Source organism: Ursus maritimus, unplaced genomic scaffold (assembly GCF_017311325.1).
Source record: "Ursus maritimus isolate PB19 unplaced genomic scaffold, ASM1731132v1 scaffold_9, whole genome shotgun sequence".
Taxonomy (NCBI): domain Eukaryota; kingdom Metazoa; phylum Chordata; class Mammalia; order Carnivora; family Ursidae; genus Ursus; species Ursus maritimus.
The window spans coordinates 75,804,159-75,817,557 of NW_024427107.1; positions in this window are offsets into that span (position 1 = coordinate 75,804,159).

A 13,399-nucleotide genomic window follows, 5' to 3' on the forward strand; every position below is an offset into this window, starting at 1 on the left:
ACGTGTGGTGACAGAGGTGGCCACGGTCATCATGGTGATTACTGGGTCGCGCCTAGAACAGCTGAGCCACTCTGTGGCACACCTGAAGCTAACGCAACATCGTGCGGCAACTACACCGCCAGAACCAAGACACAGAATGAAGTGACATGTGTTTAAAAACTCCATATTTGGGCGTCTGGGTGGCTCAGTTGGTTGAGCGTCTGACTCTCGGTTTTGGCTCAGGTTGTGATCAGGGTCTCGGGATCAAGCCCTGCACTGGGCTCTGCAGTCAGCACAAAGTTTGCTTCAGGTTCTCTTTTGTGCTCTCTCTTTCTCTCTCTCTCAAATAAATAAATACAATCATAAAAAAACCTCCATATTGATTTTCCTGGTAATTGTACGTGGTCCAATTGGCAGAAATTACAGGAATCTGCAGGAATCCGAAAGCATCAGCTTGGGTCCCAACTGTCTCCTCTGCCCTTTCTACCCGAGGAGTAGAGCGAGCATATTCAGAGGAGTGGTCTACACAGGTGGCCCCAGGTCAGCAGCCTCAGCACCACTTGTTATAAAAGCAAAGTCTTGGGTCCCACACCTGACCTACTAAACCAGACACTGTAGGACGGAATAAGGCTCAGGAATCGGTGTTCACACCCTCCAGGGAATTCTGATGCTGACACTCTTTCAGAACCACCTGTGTAAAGACTGGAGGCTGGAGTTACCCCGGGCTGTGATCACTAGCTCCCTGGGGGCTGCCTGACCTTGGGCCCACCACCTTGCTGGATCTCTCTGTTCTCAGTCTCCTCCTGGTGCAGTCAGGAGTAAAGGAGTACCTGCCCCATAAGGTGGTTTTCAGGATCAACAGAGAGAAAGCACAGGAAGTGTCTAATTTGGGGTTAGAGCATACGCACACAATACAGGCATTTTTTAAAAATATAGGCCAGATTTTATTTTTAAAACGTCCCATTGGGCAGGAAGATGCCAGCTCTGTGTGAGAGAGAGAGAGTCACACAACAACGTTTGTAAACACACAAACGGCTCGAAGTGTGGTCACGGCAGTGTCCCCATTGCCCACCTGGTGGAATTCATTGGCTTCTCAAAATACAGAGTGTATGGACTATTAATTATGTATCCACTGCTGCATAACAAATAACCCAAACCTTCCATGTGCACACGGCACACGCTCAGAACACTCCACACTCCTATTATACTCATACACCCAGTGCACACTCAGACACAGGCACAGACACACACACCCATTATACACACATAATACATACACACCAACAGGCCAGAGTCATCATACACACAAGACACCCATGGCACATACCCTGCACACACGTAACACGCAACACACGTGACCCATGATACACACACACAGGGACCATATCCACCCCCCACACACCACGGATAACTCTGCACTAGCTTCCTACCACAACCCTTGCCACCTCCAAAGCTAGAGATTATAATCATCTGACCACAACTGGTGTGGTCCTGAGACGCTCAACTCCCAACATGCATGTCCAGTGAGCTTAAGAGCTGACCTCGTCCTCACGATGCTCAGGACTGGGACAGGGCAATCAAGCGCCAGTCCCAAGAAGCGTGATGAGGATGGGGGGAAAGAGTCCTGGATGCTTGGGGAAGGCACCCCTGGGAAGGCAGACGTCTGAGTGATGAGGCCATGCCTGGTCCAGGGTCATCCATGAAAACCTCCCTCTGCTTAAAAAGCGAGGAGAAGGGATGCGTGCACCCCAATGTTCACTGCAGCATTATCTCAATAGCCAAACTATGGAAACAGCTCAACCGTCCATCAATAGATGAATGGATAAAGAAGACATGGGGTACATACACAATGGAATATTACTCAGCCAACAGAAAGGATGAAATCTTGCCATTTGCAATGACGTGGATGGAGCTAGACTATATTATGCTAAGTGAAGTCAGTTAGAGAAACACATACACCATTATGATTTTACTCATATTTGAAATTTAGGAAACAAAACAAATAAGCAAAGGGAAAAAAAGAGAGACAAACCAAGAAACACACTCTTAACTCTCGAGAACGAACTGGTGGTCACCAGAGGAGAACTGGGGGGGGGGGGGATGGGAAACAGGGGATGGGAATGAAGGAGACACTTGCTGTGATGAGCACCGGCTGTCGTACAGGAAGTGTTGAACCACTATGTTGTGTACCTGAAACTAGTTTTACACTTACATTCACTAACTAGGATTTAAAAACAAAGAGCAAGGAGAGCCCCCCAGCAGGTCCTCAGGGCCTCAGCCCACCTGGCGTCGGCACAGCTGCACCTGCTGTTTCCCCCACACGGAGTGAGGCTCCTCCCCCAGGCAGCAGCGCCACCAGCCCGCACCTGCGTGTGTGGGGGCAGCTTGCCCCTGGCCAGCATGAGTTAGGGACGGGCACCGGAGAGAAAGGTGGGGGTAAGTGAGGGACCCCTGATGCACGTGGCAGAGACAATGGGACACGAGCTTCAGAGCGGCCTTCCCTGGGGGCCGGGGAGAGAACAGCGTCGGGCTAGGGCACTACACACACGTGCTGCGGACCAGCCGGCTGGGTCCGACTCACACCGGCTGACCTGGAACCTGCTGCTGCCCTCCCTGGGCCTCACCTTCCTCTTCTGTAAAATGGGAGCCATCGTAATACTGTCTTCATGGGGTTGTAAAGTGAAAAATGTCAGTACACATAAGGCATTTAGAACCTGGCACAGAACGAACCCAACAAAGACTGGCCATTGTTCATTTTTATTCCAGGACGCAGGCTGGGAATAGCACACACTGAAGTGGCTGCCGCTTGCTTTGCGTTCGCTCAGAGCAATCTTTATCGGGCACCCCCCCGGCCTGCCCTTTCTGGAAAAATGTTAGTACACATAAGGCATTTAGAACCTGGCACAGAACGAACCCCAACAAAGACTGGACGCAGGCTGGGAATAGCACACACTGAAGTGGCTGCCGCTTGCTTTGCGTTCGCTCAGAGCAATCTTTATCGGGCACCCCCCCCGGCCTGCCCTTTCTGGGAGACTTCTCACATCACAGTGCTCCCATGAGGGATGGGCCCATCTCGTAAAGCAATGAACTTCTCCTCGCTGACGGCGTCCAGGCAAAGGAGGGGCCCCGCTGCTCAGGGACCCCAGGCCCCTGCATTGTTTCAGTGGCAACGAAATTCCCTCTCAGCCTCAAAGTCGTAAGACCCCATCATCCCCAGGCAGACCACGTTTAGTTCGGAATAATGAGGAACAAGTTATAAGGTTCAGAAGACAGCAGGGGAGAGAACAGGCTGCAAAGTCGGGAAGCCCCAGCTCAGAGCCAATGTCCCCGGAGTTACCCACCTGTACATTACGTTGCCTCTCTGAGCCCGGATTTCCACATCTGTACATCAAGGGAAAACCAACCAAGAGAATGATATGCAAGGGTAACTAACAAAAGGCATTTTTAAAAAGTATGAAACTGTATTCAGTGTCAAATAGGGTCTTAATAAAGTAAGGAACAGAAACTATTTTGGAAAAATAAGCACGTAACTTATTCTTCCTTGAGAGTGGAGATGTTTGATTCCCTTGAGAGCAGAAGTCGTGTCTGTTTATGGCTTTCTGAGCCCTCCACGGCTCCCACGGTGGCTGTGGAATTAATGAATACAGGACGGCATCGGGGACCAAGCTGCTGCCAGAGTGTGAGCGTGGAAGGGAGGCCGATCTCAACGAGGGAAAACAGCGACACAAAACACCCACGGCTCCAGAAAGGAGTGTGAGCACAGGTGTGGAGCATGTGGGAGACAGCGTCTCCCTTGTGCTTACAGACACTGACAAGGCCGGCCCGCGGAGCCCTTCCAGGCTTGTCCAGCACTGAGGACTGGCACCAGGCTCTGACGTGAGGCGTGACAAGCGCAGCGTGAGGTGTCCAGGAGGAGCGCGTGCAGGGCAAGGGCAGATGTTCCCCTAATCTCTCCATCCACAGCATGGCGGGGACCACATTGGGGGTAGTCCAGCCTTCCTGAGCACTCGGGGCGAGGACCTTCCCCGACAGAACCACCTCGGAAACACACAAAAACAGATTCTTGGGTCCCACCCCATGAGACTCGGAATGGGATGGAGGAAGACTCGGGCTAAAGGGGGAACCCCGATGCCAGTTCAGATGGGGAATCCATGCATGTAGCCAAGTCCTGAACCAGAGCCCAGAGAAATGCACCCGCTGTCCATCTGTGTGACCTACGGAGGGCAAGGAGGCCCCTCGGGGAAGAAATATTGGATGCTTCTCTTCCAGAAATGAAGCTCTTCTCTGACAGGGCTTCATAGCGTGGTCTTGATATAGCGATCGCCGTGTAGAAAGCAGTAGTTCTGAGTGGCATCTGGACAGGGTCTTCAGGGCAGTGCACGCACGTGTGTATGTGTGTGTGTGTAAGATCATCGGGTCCGGGGATAAACAAGCCAAGAGCCAGATATCTGTTCTACAATTTACTGCACGTGACAGAACTCCGCAAGGCTCCGTGGCCTCCTCTGTGAGTTGGAGATAAATCTTCCCCCCGGGGGCAACACAGAAGGTTGACAACAGATGCTAGTCCCAGCCCTCCAGTGACACATAGAGCTGAAGTCGCCAAGAATAACTGCTAATGCATTCAGTTAATTGTAGGAATGCTTCGTTCTGAATTTGCTTTTTCTTTCGTCATCGGATTTCATGGAGCTTTTTCTTTCTGTGTGTTCGTTTCCCTCCCGTCATAAGCCACTCTGATCCAGAACGGTACACTCAAAGACATGCAAAACTCATGGTGTGGGTGGGAGAGAATCCTTGTTCTCTCTTCCAGAGAGCCGCAGCCCACAGGGTCACGGGACAGATGACTCTCCGCTCCCTGCACTGGAGGCCTGACGACTGGCCCCCAAGCTGGAGAAGGGGGCCACCCCCTCCCCAATTGTCTAGTGTCGACTGGGCATCAGCATGTAGTCCTCTTTCCCCTCCCCCCCTGCTATGGTATAACTGTGTCCCCCAAAATCCGTATGATGAAACCTAACCCCCAAAGTGAAGTTTTTGGAAGGTGAAGCCTCTGGGAGGCCAGTAGGTCAGGAGGGCAGAGCCACCATGAATGGGATGAGCGTCCTTCTAAAAGACGGCCCAGAGGCTCCCTTCCCCTTCCGCCAGGTGAGGACACAAGACGCCTGCAACTAGACCAGGGCCCTCGTCAGACACGCTGCCCCCTGACTTCAGACTTCCGGCCTCCTGAACCATGAGCAACACGTTTCTGTGACACGTAAGCCGCCCAGACTGGCATTTTGCTCTAGCCTGCTGGAATCGACGGGGACACCCCAAAGACAACCAGTCCCGACGACCGTTAGCTTCTCAAATCCAACCCCTTCTCTCTGTCTCCAAAGCTGCCACCCTGTCCCTGTCACCACCCTCTTGCTGGGTGGTCCCCTCCCCCCTCCTGCATCATAGCTGAGCCTGAGTCCTCTGAAGACTCGGTCTCCCCACAGACGCGAGAACGAGCCAGAGCGCCACGTGCTGGGGCCGGAGACAGTCACGTGTCTCAAGAACTTCAGCCAGGTCCTGGCATTGGCAATCCCTCAGCAGCCCATGGTTATTATTTTATTTATTTTATTCCTGCCTTCAACAATGCCGACAGAAGTTCAAAGGCCGCTCACGGAATCAGGCACGCAGGCCTCCCTCCTTTCTTTTCCAAGTTCCAGGGTCCCTGGAGGCCTGGCCTCCACGCCAACTAATACTGAGTAATTGTGCTTTTTCTTGCAATATGTCTAAAATGTTTCATCAGTTATTTGCATTTTCTCATATGTCTTAGACCATTCTCAGTCGCCTCTGAAGACATTTGCTGAAAATATCGAGACTACCGTGGTCCCCCATTTTCTACAGCTTTGCTTTCTGTGGTTTCAATTACCCGCGGTCAACCGTGGTCTGGGAGCATATGGCCCTCCTGCTGACATAGCGTCAGAAGGTCAGCAGTGGCCTAACGCTTCGTCACAGCACCTGCGACATTCTCTCACTCCCTCTCATCATGTGGGCCTTTGATCAGATCCCACCATCGCAAGAGGAAGGGGAGTACGGTATGATGTTTTGAAAGAGACCACATTCCCATAACTTGTATTACAGCGTTGTTGTAACTGGTTTATGTTATTATTAGTCATTGCTGTGAATCTTCTGCTGTGCCTAATCTGTACATGAAACTGTCACAGGTACGGATGTACAGGGAAAACACAGTCCACGTACGGTCTGTACTACAGGTAGACCCGGGCATCCACTGGGGGTCTAGGAACAAATCCACCACAGATAAGGGTGATACAGCTGTATTCTGGAGAAACACCACGATTTCAACACCTCATTAGATACTATTTAGAAACAAATCCTTTTACAAATACATCTCCCTTTAATATGCATTTTTTCTTTTAAAACATCCATCTTCAAAGTGCATGGCCTTTGAAAGATTAAATGGAAAAAAAGCGTGTTGATCTTAACACGCATCAGCATTTACTTTATGAAAAGGGCATGCAAAGCTAATGTGCTCAAAAGACTATAAATCAAAGAATGACGACAGGGTAAGTGGGGATGGGTTCAGGAAAGGCCCTCTCGTGCTACAGAGCAGAACAGTAAGGACAGAGAAGGGATGCCAGGGCACGACCCAGAACGTTCTTGGGAGAGCCACGTGGGAGCCCGGAGCCCCCCATCATAACGTGCTGTCTTTCCTGGGGTCTGAGAGGAAGAGCGAGCAGCAGGAATCTTTCTCAAACACCTGTAGCCACATCAGGGGATGCCCATCCCCCAGATGATTTACTCCAGGCGGACATTCTACCGTGGGACCGACTCCTGGCATAATCACCGCGGGGAGAATCTGCTACAAGCTCAAGGAAAATAATCCCATTAGGCATGAAAATCAGCAGTTAATCGAGGAGGGAGGGTCCCCCGAGAGTCAGGCTTCTATCCTGCTATGAGAGCATCTCACTGGCATTAGGCCCCCACCCCAGGGCCTTGCCTGTACCTGGGAGCTTGGACAAGTCCTGTAACGTCTCTGAGCCTGAGTGTTCACATCTGGAATATGGGCCCACGCTGCCCGGTCAGAGCAGTTCCTTAGGAACAAAGATGGAGCATCTCGTGGACACGGGCATTCCTTCCACACACTGGGACCAAGCACACAGAACTGCTCAGAGCACCAGGGACGTAGAGACAACTGAGCCATGGCCCTCGGGCCCCCCGAAGACACAGGTCGGAAAGGAGAGAGCCAGGTCACAAGTGTGGTCCACGGGGATAGGTGCCATGACGTGAGGATGCACAGAGAAGTCAATGACCCACATGGGCGGTCGGCCTGGGCCCGGCCAGACCAAGGGATCCAGAGCTCGGCCCTCAGCAGCTGTGTCACCTCAGGCAAGACCTTCATCTCACTGTGCCTCAATTTCCCAACTGGAAACTGCTTTGGAGCCTGGCCTATGGTAAATGTTCAGTGAAGTACAAGTTGTTATGATCACACAGCTCTGTCCCCTCATTTTGGGGCCGAGGAAGCGGGACATGGAGGTGACTGAGGGTCTGTCCCAGGATCAGAGGCATCTGTGGGAAAAGCCATGCCTGGACCTCAGGTATCTAAGTCCTTCGAGCGGGATATGCTCTGTAAGACTCTACAGCCACAGCCCGACCGCAGGGCAGGGGTGGCCCGCCCTGACACGCCAGACCTTAACCTCTGCACAGCACACGCTCTGGGTAGGAACGCCAGGCACTTCAAACTCTAGGCCATTCCTGCCCTGCAGCCCACCCTCTCTATGTCAGTGCACCCAGCCAGAACCTTCCCCTTGGCCTCCTTGGACTGCTCCATGTCCTCAAAGCAGGCCTTCCCGTACTCAAGCTCTACCCACCCTGGCCACCTGTCACCTCCACCTGATGAGCTCCCAGGCTTACATGTCCAAGCAGCAGCTGCAGGAAGCCCCCCCTGAGCGGCCATGCCTCCCCTCCCAGCACAAGCCCCAGCTGGCTGCATGCGGACGGAAACAGCCCTGACCACGTGATGTTCTAGAAGCCTACCTCTCCTGCAGGTCAGACTCTGAGCCCTTTAAAGGAAGGGACAGCCACCACTTTTTAGCAATACAACAGGGTAGAGAATAGTACACAGTAACATCTGTGGGGTGAAGGAGAGGAGGGATGCAAGAATCGACAAATGCCAGAGAAAGGCACATAGGAATGAACGCACGCTGATGACTCTTCTTTCCAATCAAATACACTTTCCCTGAGACTTGGAAGCAGCTGCTACTTGGGACTGAGATGCTAACTGTACCCCTTATTTTGAGCGCAAGCCTGAGCTCCTTCTGTCCACTGCATGTGTCCACCAAGGGGAGAGGGAAGGCGGTGCCATGCATCGTGCTGGAGTGGATCCCGCAGAGGAGCTGGCCCGGGCGGGGATGCAGTGACAGCAGAGGGTAGCCCCCCTGCAGAGGACTGCTCTATTTACCCTTCCCGACGCCTCGGCATAAACAGGAGAGGAGGTGAATGCAAGCCGCCGGGCCCCCAGAGAGTGAGTCAAGGCTGGCATTTCAGACGCGCTGTTGGCGCCGGGCTACCGCGCCTGGGCATCCAGCTTTGCCGACGCCTGTCATTAGCTTCCCGAGCGTCGCAGTGACTCAGCCTGCGTCTGTGTTCGCGCTGACAACCCACAGGATCTGCGAGCCTTCTCAACTTTCTCACACACGCGTGGGCGCCCTCGTCCAGCCACCCTCCCCGCCAAAATAGAAAGCCAAGCAGGGACAGGAGAGGGAGGGCCCTAAAAGCCGCATGCGGCAGCGTTTCCTGGAGCCTCCCAGGCGCCAAGAGCAAGGGGAGAGTCAGTATGTCCCGCGCTCCGTGAGGTCGGCGATCCCGCGGGTTCCTCCTTCTGCGGGGCCGCAGGCACCTCCAGGGGCGTGGACCCCACTGGCGAGGGCCTCTAGGCATCAGCTGTCAGCCCCCAGACCCACAGAGCTGGAGGGGGCCTCGTGGGTCAGTGAGCACTACTCCTCCATTCTATAGAAGAGGAAACTGAGGCCACGCAGGGTCCTGAGACATAGCTCTGTGCAGAGGAAGCAGCAAACCTGGCACCAAACCATCACCAGCACAAAGCCTGCCCTTGATTAGTCCCTGGTGCCAGCGCCTTGGTTTCTCTGGTCCTCGGTTCTCTCATCTGCGAATAGGGCTAATAAGACCTTCCTTGCAGGGCTGGCGTGAGAGAGTGAAACACTTATCGCCACAGTATCTGGCATACAGAAAACGCTCAAAGTAGCTGCTGCTATTACTAACGTTCTTTTCACGGCGGCGAGCACGGGATGGAGAGTAATTTAGAGAAACGATAACTCTTCCCTTCAAGGTCAGAAATAATCTCCCGTAAAATGAATGGAGGGGTTTCATTTCATATTTAACATATCCCTGAAAGCCTGCCCTGCAGGCACGATCTCACAAGAAGCTGTCCCAGGACGGTGGAGAGGAGCCCAAAAGGACATCTCACAGATGGAGAGCATGGGGACAGGGCAGGGGCAGACACTGGCCTGACCTGGACGTGTCCACTGTCCAGGGCCAGATGGGACCCCAGGCCCGGCAAAGCTTGTGAACTTGAAAGGCCACAGAAGAGTATTCCCATTCCTCCCAACCACGAAATGCCTCCCTCATCTATTGGTCCAGACATCAACGAGGCGATGTGCTCCTTCGGCTCCAGGAGAAATGATTCAGGTGCAGGAGCCCACAAACCCACAGGTACCCAGGGTCCATTCTGTTACGTAGACTTTCCACTCAGGGCCTTAAAAACCACACTGGTTTTGGTTCAAACCCCAATCAGCGTAAACTCTAAGCCAATGTCTGAACATGGTCGGGCCTCAGTTTTCTTCACCTGCAAAAAGCACACTTGTCTCCCAGGAGAAGAGTGGAGATTAATGGACATAAGGGCAATTTGCACAGAAGTATTATTCAAGTTAGCTGATGTCCAAGTTGGTGGGGTCCTGAGGATGCTGTGTTTCTATTTTCCCAATTATTCAGATTATTTCCTTATAAAAACCTGAGAATGGATGTAGTAGAGCAAAGGGGGAGAGGAAGGCAGCAAGAACACCATGGTCCAGGATGCCCCAATATTTATTTCAGAAAGCCCTGCCATTTGAAGACATATTCTAAACAGAGGCTGGCCACCGGTCACCTCACCCTCCACCACCTGGACGCTCACTTGGTGGATACAAGCCTCCACACAGGTGTCCTTGCTTCTCTTCTTAGTCCCTGCCCCCAAGTGTCCCTTCCTTGCTCAGCAGCATGAGGGACAGGGGTCTTCCTAAGGAGTCAGCCCCATAATATCACCCTCCAGCAGCCTCTCAGCTCCTTACCAAAGCCGTGGCCAGCGTGCCCCAAGCACCCCACCTCCCAGCTCTATCTTGGGTAATTTACTTCCCTTAAGATGCCTCTGCACACGGGCCCCTTACTGTTTCTTCAAGCTCCCGGGCTGGGGTCTGCATAAGGCAGGTCTCAAAGGTTCTCTCTGAAGCCTGCCCCAGGGCTGGTCCTCACTTTTCCTCCAGGTCCCAGCTCAAATGTCATTTCCACAAGAAACCTTTCACTTCCTCTCAGTTTCTCCAGAGCAGGCAAGCTCCCTCCAGGACTCTTCCCTCCTTCCTTCCCTCCAGGAGGACAGGCTTTCATCCATTCCCAGGCTGCCTTAACCCCCATGGAGGAAAGGGCCTGACCCAGAGACAGCACTCCACACATCTCTACGCAACGAGCCCACGGTCCAAATTGAGCAGAGTACTGAAGAAAGTAGATGATTTAGGAGCTGAGGGCCTTTGGGAAAGGTATATTTAAAGCAGAGGGGACAGGTGCGGTCTGGGGGGAAGGGGGAAAAATTTTGGAATAGCTATGTTACTGGATACTTGGGTCATTTTATTGCATTTAGTTTTCAAAACCCAGCCTAACAGATCTTTGTAAAAATGCGCATGTTTTTGTGGGAGGACACAGAAGCTAAGGGAGCCCCACAACAGCACCACGGGCGGGGCTATGGGCCCTGGGCCCTGAGAAGGGATGATGGGCATCCTGGCAAACACCCAGGGTCGTGTGCGGTGTTCAGGGAGGGGGGTGCAAGGCTGGAAGGAAAGGCCTGGGGGCGGGGGGAAGGACGGCGGAAGACCCAGCAGTGTCCAGGATTTCGGCAGTTCCCTTCCAGCGTGATACAGAACACGCTTGACATAGACACCTTCATGCGGGCTTGGGTAGTAATCTTTATAAAATGACAGTGAACAACTTGTTTGGGGGCATGAATTAATCATGAACTGATGCTTTTTAAATTTTAAAAACAATCTTCCCTTTATAAATATCTCAGCAAAGGCTGCTTGGACCACCTCCCTCGTCACGATGAGACCACTGGTTCATTCAATCATTGAGCAAACATTAATATTAACTAGAGGCCATGGGTGCGTCGGCAACCACGCCAGGTATCAGGGAGACACGAACGCATAAGACAGGAGTTCAAGAACGGGAAATGAGACACCAGGTAATGAGGACACGCCACAGTAAGTACTCCAAGGTGACTACCCAAGGAGCCTGCCACAGGGTGCTGGGCTGGGAGGGGGGCTGCCATCACTCCTGTGCCCATGTGACAAGTCGGGGAGCTGGAGATGGCCTTATAGGCCCCAGGTGCCGTAAGAGCTGGACAAGTACGAAACCCACTCGCTAAGTCACACTTCTCCCCCACTTCACTTGACATATGTAGCCACATACAAAGTGTTATTTGACATCCAGGAATTAAAGACGAATGGTAAACACTTGACATAAACATGACATACAGTTGCAGAGACAAGCCAAGCATTATGGGGCGGGCTGAGTGGGGGCACAGAGGCGACAGCAAGCCACATCAGACTTTCCAAGTGAGCTGGGGCCCGGGCCTCACAGGACCCAGACCTTGCCTCCTCCCCACCCAGCCTCCCTGCACTGCACTGCACAGACCCCGGGGGCCTCCGGCTTCCTCATGCTCTGTGGGGCGGGGACCAGGGGGTCTGTCCATAAACAGAGCCTTGGAGAGAGAGAGGGACAGCCAGACAGAGAGGCAGAGAGAAGAAAACGCAGTCTGACATGTATCTACTCTCTACCCCACCTTCCTCTCCCGTCTCCTTTTCCCTGCTCCCCCCACCCCCAGCCCAGCAGCAACAGGGCAGAGAGGGAATGGACAGAGCTGCAAGGGACCAGCTCCTCAGGGTCCCTGTCAGACTCCAGCCAGGACACACCTTCAAGCTGCCGCCAGGGATGTTGTTCCTGCTTCTCGGAGCTCCTGCTTCATGCCAGGCCCCAGGGTGGGCTCCCTGGAACCACAACCCCACTGAACCGTAAGCCCACTCCCGTGAGGACATTCCACACAGGGGGAGCTGAGGGTCAGGGGTGGCGTGACTTACCCAGGGTCAGAGAGTAAGTGACCGAGTCGTGAACCAACGTCACTCAAGCCTCCATGATCTTTCCTCAGTCTCCTAAAATACCTCCCCAAGTGACAGGTCTGCTTCTTCCATTCTCACCCAGAAACCAGAGGGTCTGTTCCACCGGACAGATGAAATCCACTCCCATAACCCCATCAGTTTCCCTTCCACCGTCAAGTAAAATCAAATCCCTCTAAAGATGTACAAATACCCAAAAAGCACAGGAAAAGGGGGTCAACATCTTTCGTCCTTAGGGAGATGGCAATCAAAATCACAGTGAGATGCCAGTCGCAATGAGTTCACATCCACAAGGATGGCCAAAACGCACAAGCAAAGAACTGAAAACAAGCACGCGCGATAATTCGGAGAAATCAGAGCCCTTGTACGTTGAGGTGGGAATGTACGATGATACGGTCACCGGGGAAATAAGTTTGGCAGCTCCTCCACAACAAAGCACAGAATGACCACCTGACCCAGCAATTCCACTCCTCAGTACGTACCCCCCAAAACTGAAACGCATGTTCCAACAAAAATCTGTCCCTGAATGTTCACGGCAGAATTATTCACAATAATCCAAAGGTAGAAATGAATTAAATTTGCCTCAACTGACGAATGGATAAACAAATGTGGGTGTTCCCTGCAGTGGAATATTACTCGGCCATGAAAAAGAATGAAGTAGGACCTACGTGCAAGCCTTTCACATTATGCTAAGGGAAAGGGGGCAGCACAAAATGTCCACATTATATCATTTCATTAATACGAAATCTCCAGAGTAGGAAAGTCGTAGAAACAGAGAGCACATGAGTGATTTCCAAGGACTGGGAGGAGGGGGATGGGGACTAACGCTAACGGGTGTAGGATTTCCCTTTCAGGTGACAAAATGTTCGGGGACAACAGAGTAGTGGTCACCGCACGGTACTGCGGATGTGCTGAATGCCACTGACTTCTACACTTCGAAATGGGAAAAAATGGGGAATATTATGTTATGTGCATTTCACCATAAAAAAAACGGAAGAAAACCAAGT